The 9,204-nt window shown below is 39.5% G+C and overlaps 1 long non-coding RNA gene across 1 annotated transcript; it reads right to left on the reverse strand.

Annotated features, from left to right (window-relative positions):
* Nucleotides 1-1,545: 1,545 nt before the first annotated feature.
* On the reverse strand, nucleotides 1,546-8,009 carry LOC146763789 (uncharacterized). Its single transcript, XR_014951623.1, has 3 exons — nucleotides 4,518-8,009; nucleotides 4,028-4,113; nucleotides 1,546-3,470 (listed from the first exon to the last, which is right to left on the reverse strand). It is a non-coding gene; the product is annotated as an uncharacterized LOC146763789 (long non-coding RNA).
* Nucleotides 8,010-9,204: the final 1,195 nt, after the last annotated feature.

Genomic DNA, 9,204 nt, shown 5'->3' on the forward strand with positions numbered 1-9,204 from the left:
GCTTTCTGTATCAGCACAGTCCAAAAGGTAAAGAAATAAATAATCTTATTTCTACTTGTTGAAAAATCAAGCTCTAGGAAAACAAAAATCATGCTAACTGAGTAAGCAGTCCTGTTTGGGGTTTCTCAGTAGTCATTCTTTAATTTTCTTTAAAGAATAGAAATATTTCCACAAAGAAGAGAAATTCAGCCCCTGATATATTATTTAGTTTTATTGTTACATATGTGAGGCAGATCTCTAGTCACTATGTAAGACTCCATTGGGATGACACACATCCTGCTGTATTCAAGAATTAAATTAATTCCCACATTTTTAACGGGTTTGGGGTTTTAGGAATCTCTAGTACTCTTGCATCACTGCTGCTGTTTCTTCCTCCCCTCCCATCTCCCCATTTCAACTACTCTGCTCAGAGTGTAATAACTTGCCCAGTGTGCCTTGAAAAGCCTTCAGACCTTGCAGTCTGCTTCCCTGTATATTTGTTCTGGGTTTTTTCTTCCTCTTTTCCTCTTTTTGAAAACTCTCTCTTAATGTATTTTACCTAAAAAATAATTCATTAGAAATTTAGGAAAACTGCCCAAATCACTCTTGAGAAGTCTCCTCTGCTGTCATGCCAGAATGGCCTCTGGGACAATGTTACACCTGCATTTTATTTCAATAAATTATGCTGAGCTGTATGTGCACTTTAAAAGACGCTCTACTTTGCAAGTTGTGAGTGAGTCCTTATGCAGGGAGGGCAGCAGGGAAAAAAAAAATTAGTCCTCCTCTTTCTTCTCTGTGACTTATTTGACCTTGAGACTTATAATGGCATCTCAGACAAAATGAACATAATCTAATGGACAGCGGGGAAGAGGGAACGGCTGGGTACATCTGTCGTATTACTGGGCTGTCTGAACAGTCAATGAAGCAGGTCCAAACCATAAGAGGCCTGTTCAGTTTAGCTCCAGGGTCTGCAGACAAGGAGCACAATCATTTATCTTTATTTACTGAACTCTGCTTTCTGTTTAAAAAAAAAGAAAAAAAAAAAAGAATTGACAGGTTGACAAAAACCCAACTTGGCGATGCCCACTGCACTGAGATAAATGCTATTCATGCTCTGCAAAGACAAGGACAGCTTCTCATGCCCTTTCTCCCATTCCAGTAGGCACCTATTATACAACGAATAAAAGCAGCACAGGACACCTGTACACTGCTTGCTGTACTCGGCTGGCTCAGCTGCTCCACAGACAGTGTTGGTGTTGAGGGGGTTTTATGTGCTTGTTTTGCTTCTTTGTATTTCTTAAGGAGATGCATATACAAAATCAGAGAAACTAATATTTGGGGTTTCAATTTTAATTTTAATTTTTCATTTATTCTTCTTTTTCTCTTTTTCATTATTTCTCTATTTTCACTTTCTTTTTTTTCTTTCTTTTCTTTTCTTTCTTTTCTCTTTTCTTTTCTTTTCTTTTCTTTTCTTTTCTTTTCTTTTCTTTTCTTTTCTTTCTTTTTTCTTCTTTTATTTTCTTTTCTCTTCCTTTCTTTTTTCCTTTTCTTTTTCCTCTCTCTATCCCCCTTTCCTTCCTTCTTTCCTTTTCTGCTTCTTTCTTTCATACCTTCTTTCTTTCCCTTTTTTCTCTTTCGCTCTCTCTCTCTTTTTCTAAGTGTCTTCCTCTTTCTCTCTTCCTTTATGCTCACAAATAAATTGGAACAGAGAGTTGCATCCCACAGAGGCTGTCTGCAGTAGATAAAAGGATCACAAACCTGAGGGAGGACTGTGGGCTCTCTTACTCATGCTGCATTAAAGACCAGTCAGAAATTCTGCTTAATGGCCTAGGGTGCTGGTTTCACCCATATTTTTATTTGCTTTTGACAAAACATTAAAGCAAAGACATGAAGGTTGTAGGGTGAATTCTGCTCTTTGACTAAGGAGGTGTAAATTCATTGACTGCCAGCCTATTCCTCCTGATTCAGACCATTATAATTAAGAGGAAAAGAGAATCACAGAGATTTATATTCAGGAGGGAGGTGGCCTTTTTTAGCACTTATATTCTGAGGGGGAGATTTTTGTGGTAATGGGAGACATGAGGCATTCAGCTCTCACTGACCTTCACTGGAAGTTGGGTATCCAGCCATTCTTTCTGCATTTGAACCTCTCCCTTCCCCCAAGGTGATTGATGGCTATCTGGATAATGAAATTCATGCCTGAATTTCTGAATCTGCCACAGACTTGTTGTATGACCTTCATCAAGTCACTTCAACTCTGCAACCCATCTTTTCTGTTCTGCAAAATGGAGGTGGGCCTGACTTGATATGGGCCAGCACCACCCCAGGCCAGTGCTGTCAAGCAGTAATTCCTATGGATTGTCTCACTGGTTTCCCTGGGACACAACTTTCTACAGCCACTGCATGTGCCTAGGCATGGGTGGATGTCCTGGCTGGCTGCCTCTCTCTCTGGTGCTGCTAGGCTTGATTATTTTGTTTGTGGAATTGCTCGAAGTCTTCAATTTTATGACATCCTATAAACATGATATCAGTTTTTTTACTACTACTACTATTATTAATAATAATAATTATTATTATTATATACTACTACTACTATTAATAGTTTTACTATTATTATTATAGTATACAGTTCTCCAGTACATGAATGTTGAACCTTGAAACAAGCTGATATATTTACAGCTGGTATACTTACAACAGTCCTATAAAAAGCCTAAAAGAGTCTTCAAGGATGTGGTGAGCCTCTCTCAAAGAGTTAATTTTTCAGGCAATATGGTTTGCAAGAATTCAGTTTGTTTTTTCCTTATTTTTGCCAGGCAGGATGTTTTCTCTCCCACCTTCTTCTTTCCTTCCCCATCTCCCCCCTCTTCTCTTTCCTCCAACTCTGATTCATATGGAGCTGAGAAAGGAGACAGCTGGGAAGGATTTGAGCAGAGAGGTAGGATATGTATCTGAAAGTAATTTGAATAGTTTGTGAACCATGGTGTCCATTGGCTTGTAACACCTGGCTGTGTCAGCTGTGTCAGGTTATGTCATATTATGGAGCTCAGCTTGACTGATGCAGTTGGATGGGACCAGGCTCAAGCTGACATTGCAACAACCCAGGAAAAATGAAAAGGCAATTTTCTGTGAGTGCACCTGAAAAACCAGAAACTCTTTGCATATCTAAACCAGTGAAGATTTCTGGCTTATCCTGAGCTAAATGTATACCACCAACATGCTGGCAGTCTCTGTGCACTGAGAGCTGGGTACAAGGGGCACTGTCCACCACTCTCCCTGATGCAGAGCTGTGTTTTACCCTCTGCTCAGCACCCTTCACCTTCCTTAGCAGATCCTGGGCGTGGGAATGACAACCTTGCGCTGAGACAACAAGGTTGCATTCAAAGCAACTTGCCTCTTTCTGTAGTGGGGGTATTTTTCAGCATCTGGCAGCTTATTTGAGAGGGAATTAAACTTCTGTAGTGAAGCAGACAATATGCCCCAATAGGCAGCACCTAAAAAAGTAAATAAATGTGGGTGTCATCTGCTCCATATAGCAAAACCCATTTTCCTGAGGAGCTATGTTTCTAATAGAAAATAATTCTCAATACCTTTTATTTACACTTGGGTAACATCCAGTAGCCCCTGACACGGCATAGAAGGTTTAAACCTGATTTGAAGCCACTGTTGCAGGAGCCAGGGTGTTTCTTTCTATGTGAAGTGATGTGTTTATTGGTCTTAGATTCTGTAGAGTTTGCTGGAGAGACTATTGCTCATCAAAGAACAGGCAGAGTGCTCTAAACATGTAATTTCCTATTTTGCCATAATGTAAGGGGTGTTGAAAGAGAGATTTTGACAAAGCCCCTCTGCATAGCAACGTCTCTATTTCCCCATCTGCAAAATGCCAAATGAATAGTATCACCAGGATAAGATGGAAAATTATCAAGTTCAGTCTGTTTGCCAGCAAGCCTGCCTCCACTAGTTTCAATGAAATTATCCCTCTCTACAGCAAAGAAGTATGTAATTCAAACATGCCCCCAAAGCAAGCTCAGAATTGAGAAGCAGTAAATACCTCATAATAGAAACATGCCATATATTTCTATAAAACAGGCTGCAGACTGGGCTGTCACTCACTTCTTCTTTAGGTATAGAACATACCTGGAAATGCACAGAAAAAAAGAGAGGCTTAGAGCACACTTCATCTATTTATAGCTGCTTTAAAATCCCTGGTCATTCGAGCATTGAGGGAAATGGAAGGAACAATAGTAAAATATTTTTGCAATGCAAATTTATATTTTAAATATACTTGTTCCATTAACAAAATAAAATTATTTCCTCTTCCTATTACCATTAATGATGGTTTTAATTTCATGACCCTAGCAAAAATGCAGCTCTTCACAAAATAAGACCCACCAGACTGAAGTAACTCATCAAAATCAATATATCTACGGTCGTTAATATTCTATAATTTGATATATATTTATGATATATGTATTTGAGATATATACACCAGTAGATCTATGCTCCTTTTAAAAAGGAGTGAGTATTTTCATTTTTAATACCTTTTGCCCATGCAGAGATTCCAAGGATAAAGATTTTAGCATCTGCAGGTACATCTCATTCCATTATCATGTGCCCTTCAGTTCTAAGTCAATCTCCCTGATAATCTCTCTAAAGCTGCCAGTTCCTGTTTGTGAGGTAAAGCAAAGATGAGAGCATTCAGGCAGTCTGTGGATGGAGACACAACATAAAGAAACCTTAAGAAGGTGTTTTCTGTTGCCAGGATATCTTTCTGATTGAGTAAATTGGTTAAGCATGTGCTTAACTTCAAATACATCAGATCTCCTTTTGCACTTAACTATGCACCAGCCTAAAGCTAAGCATATTTTCAAGTGTCTCTCTGAAAAGTATGTGAAAGGGGAGGGGAAGCACTGGTGCCTGGTTGAGACAGATATTCCTAATAAGCCTTTAGATCTCAACTAGCACTGGAAACTTTTTCCTTCCTGTGAAGCCTAAGGATTTATGTGAAGATTTTTTTTCCCCCTTAGTAATTAATTCGGACCCCAACAGCGTGAAGATGGAAAGAAAAGGACCCTATTAAGACTTGATATTAAGTTAATAGCAGGTGACAGTGACTTCATCAAAAGCCCTATGCAAAACATCAAGTAGATGGAAATTTCAGTTCTGGTACATTACTCAGCTGAGTATCATCAGACCTACTTATCAGGGTCACAAAGATTATTTGTACATTATAAAAAGGATCTGTCCATCAAAGTCAGTTAAAAAAAAAAAAAAAAGAAGAGGTGCTGTTACCATTTCAGATTCACGCAATGAAACCTAACTAGGAGAGGATCAAACCAAACCAGGGGATGTTTTCCTAATCCCACTAATGAAAGTAACCTTCCTTTCAGTTCACATCCATTAAAGTATGCCCCTTGGGTGTGGGGTTCAGATAGTGAACACTGAGCATCTTGCCTGCTTATGTATGCATGCAATAAAGGAAAACTGAGAAGCTGGGAAAAGGCACTGCCAAGTGTCCTAAGAAGAAATATAAAGGGCTCAAGCAAATATCAAAAACAGAAAGGAAATTTGTCTTTGACAAATTTAATCTTTACAAGTGACTGGTAAAAGTAATGACTTAGAATTAAACACTCTGGTTGCTTTTAATTTCCTGTAGGTAAAGAAGACTCCTTAATGTTTTTAGTCATAACTGATAATGCTTTAAAAGGCTGCATTTGATGTTTTAAAGCTTCTTTTCAAACACAGCTGACCTGCAGTGAGTCCTCATGGCTTCAGTGTGATCTGCTTCTGCCCTTTCTGTTCCCTGCAGATGGACACGCAGAATCAGCTTGGCATTCCTCTCTCCTCCCTGCCCCTTCAGTTTGACATGAATGTGCTACAAACAGGGGCTGAGAGACGACCTGCCTAGACTGGAGAAGGGAAGGTTCCAGGGGGACCTCACTGCTCCTTTTCTTAGAGGGAGATGATAAAAAAAGATGTAAATAGTATTAGGACAAGGAGGCATGGTTTTAAACTTAGAGAAGACTGATTTGAATCAGCTATGAGGAAAAAAATTATTGTCTATGAAGGTGGTGAGGCCCTGGAACAAGTTACCTGGAGAAGTTGTGGCTGCCCAGTCCCTGGAAGTCTCCAAGGCCAGGTTGGACAGGGATCTAACCAGTCTGGTCCAGTGGAATGTGTTCTTTCCAGTGGCAGGGAGTTGGAGTGAGATGATTTTTAAAGTCCTCTCCAACCCTTTCCAAGGGGAAGGTTTTCACTTGCAGTTTTAGGGGAGTTTTCATCTTAATGCATCAAATTAGCCAAGCATAGTATTTTTCAAAATTTGGCCTTTTGCTATTTTTTTTTGCCTGTGTAACTCCTTTTCTTCCTGCAGAATCTGTAGCAATTTTCTGTCCTTTCTTTTTATATTCTGATTTAAAAAATAATCAAGCAATATATAGAATATTAATTATTGAGGAAAGATGGGTCTCATCCATGTTTATGTGCCCCTTCACAACATCCAGTGCACTTACCTGGAGCCCTGAATACTCCCATGATAGCACTCTGTCTTGCCAGCTGTCATTTGAAATAGTTTCAGGTATCATGGCTGCGTTCAATTATTGCAAATTGACTATTGCTGAAAGGTACTGGGCTCCATGGACTTTTGGTATCTGCTAAGGCACTTCCTGTGTTTTGACCTCTTTGTGTGCCATATTGCAAAGTGAACTCAAGATAATGTTTCAGGGCTCTTTTAAATACAGTGTATCTTTATCTCTATCTTGCTTCTGCCCTTCTGTGTCACACAAAAGCCAATAGGACAGTTCTGATTAATACAGTAATTATGTGGTTATTAAAAACAGTAATCATCCAGGAATTATCCAGTGCTGTAAAAATCCCATAGACAGAAAATATATGAACATTTTTAAATTGAGCATTACAATTGTCTGCATATGCAAGAAGCAAAATGACACATAAAGAATTTTTAAGATCCCAAGGAAGTGCTCTGAACATGTTAAGAGAAAATAGTCTCCTCAATCAGGGTGGAAGTTAGCACTGTGAACAGAGACAGATCCTGATTCGTCCTTTTGAATAATGTTAGTGTCTAAACAGTAGCTATTAATGAAGAGTACCAATTTATAGCACATGTGTTGGATAGACTTGCACAAAATTGGGGCCATCTGAGGAGTTTATTCATCCTTGCACAGCTCCTTCATTTCCAATTTCTGAGGCTGTTTTAATTTATTATCAAAGTAATTGCTTGCTCCAGCTGGAGTCAGCAGTGTGTTTTGTTGTCTATGGGCCTGGCAGACTGTTCACTTTGAATAGCATTCTGTAAAGATCACCTGTTCTGCATCTGTGATGGTTTTCCAGGTGCCAGGAGGTACTGTTTTCAGATGAGAAGCAGCAAAAAGAATATGCAGACAATGCGGTTCTGCAGCTTTTCAGAACTGCGTGGGTTTCCTCAGCCATGAGCAACAGACAAAGAGAAAAAGGAAACAACCATAGCAAGTTAAGAAACATAACAATGCAGAAAAATAATCTGGTTGCTCCTGAACAACAAGGTGATGTTAACTCAGCCGTCTCTTAGATAGCCTGGGTTTTGAAAGGATTAACATGATCTCTATTGCCATATATTTAAATATGTATGAATTTCGCACACTACTGCATAATTATAGATATTTGCATGCATGAAATACCTGTGCAAAACAACCTGTTTACTAGTTAGTTTTAAATTTAATTTAGGTCTAGCACAACTCCAATTATAGATCATTGGAGTGAGAGTCAACAAATAGCTTCAAAATAGAGAAAAAGGATATTGTGCCCAGTCTTGCAGTGCTAGATCCCAAAAGCTATGCCATGGAGGACCTCAGACTGCAAATTGCCATCTCCTTCCACCTGAAGCAGAGAATGACTCCAAGTTCTTAAGGGAGGAGGGATGTCAGTCCCTGTCCGAAGTAGGCAGCTCATTGACAGTGACCTGAGCATCATTTATGAGGAGGAGAAGTTCCTAAAATACAGCTTAACTGCATGGTGCTCTGTGATGAGCCCAAACAAGGGTCTGCAGAAGTCCTGCACTGATGCAGTAGCCAGATGCAGGATGGGAAGTCAAGCCCCAGAACCTGAGGCTTAGGACCTACAGAGGGCTTAACTGGGAGGAAAATAGTCTGAGGCAGGAGTTTTGGCAAATCAGATCAGGAGGTCTAAGGCAGGAGTCCAAACTACCTCTGTGTGGCCCACATAACAGGTATAAGAGTAAAACTTTTTTTCAGTTTGTTGAATGTACAACTGTCTTTGAAAACACAGACATGGTTTGGACCTTTGGGTAACAGTAAGGCCAAATAGTCAGGGTCCTAGACTCATAGAATCATTAGAATCCTAGGGCTGGAAAAGACCTCTAGGAACATTAAATTCAACCTTTAACCCAGTAATGCCAAGCCCACCCATGATCCCAACTGCCACATCCACATACTGTTTGAGCACTTCTGAGTGACTCCATGTGTTTGAGAGGCTGGTCTCATGAGTCCTGAAAACAATTCAGCTGTGTGTCAAAGGTGCTTGAACTTACCTGGCACATGAATTCTGTAACTGCACATTCACCATCCCTCAGTCCCTTTGGTACAGCTATCTGATAAGAAGTATATGTGAAAACTTTTTTGGAGAATTTGAGAAATCATATCCTATCCTGTCCTACTGTTGTTCAGCCCCAGAGTGAAATGCAGGAATTTATTAATGAATGACTTTGTGACACTAGCTTTACATTAATTCTTAAAATCTGAGAAAAATCAACCAACCCAAGAAAATTCTAGGCCTCTTGATAATTTGGTTTTGTACAGTCCCATGAGACAGGATCTATCCAGGAGATAAAAGCTGTACAAGGCCTGTGACCTTTCTTCTGAGAAGAATCTAATAAGTAATGAAGAAGGCTTCTCAATTCTGAGCCACAAAAACCTGAAAATGTGGAAAAACAAATCTGGGTATGCTCTTGATGTCAGAATGTCAGTTTTTCACAGCTGACCTGACAAGATTAGCCAGGAATTGACCATGGCATCTGCCATCTACATTTTCCAGAGGTATTGGGTCTCACAGCATTATTGTGCTGGCAGCCATGTCTGTATCTCAAGGAAAAAACATTTCAAAACCTGTTTCTCAGGAGGGGGAAAGGCAAGAAATTATTTTTGAACATCTGAGTTAAAAATACTGTGTAATAAACAGAGTTCCAGGGCTGGCCTTCTTGATTAGTCTGATTTC

The sequence above is a fragment of the Lonchura striata genome, chromosome Z, assembly GCF_050655825.1.
Source record: "Lonchura striata isolate lonStrDom1 chromosome Z, ASM5065582v1, whole genome shotgun sequence".
In the NCBI taxonomy this organism is placed as follows: Eukaryota; Metazoa; Chordata; class Aves; order Passeriformes; family Estrildidae; genus Lonchura; species Lonchura striata.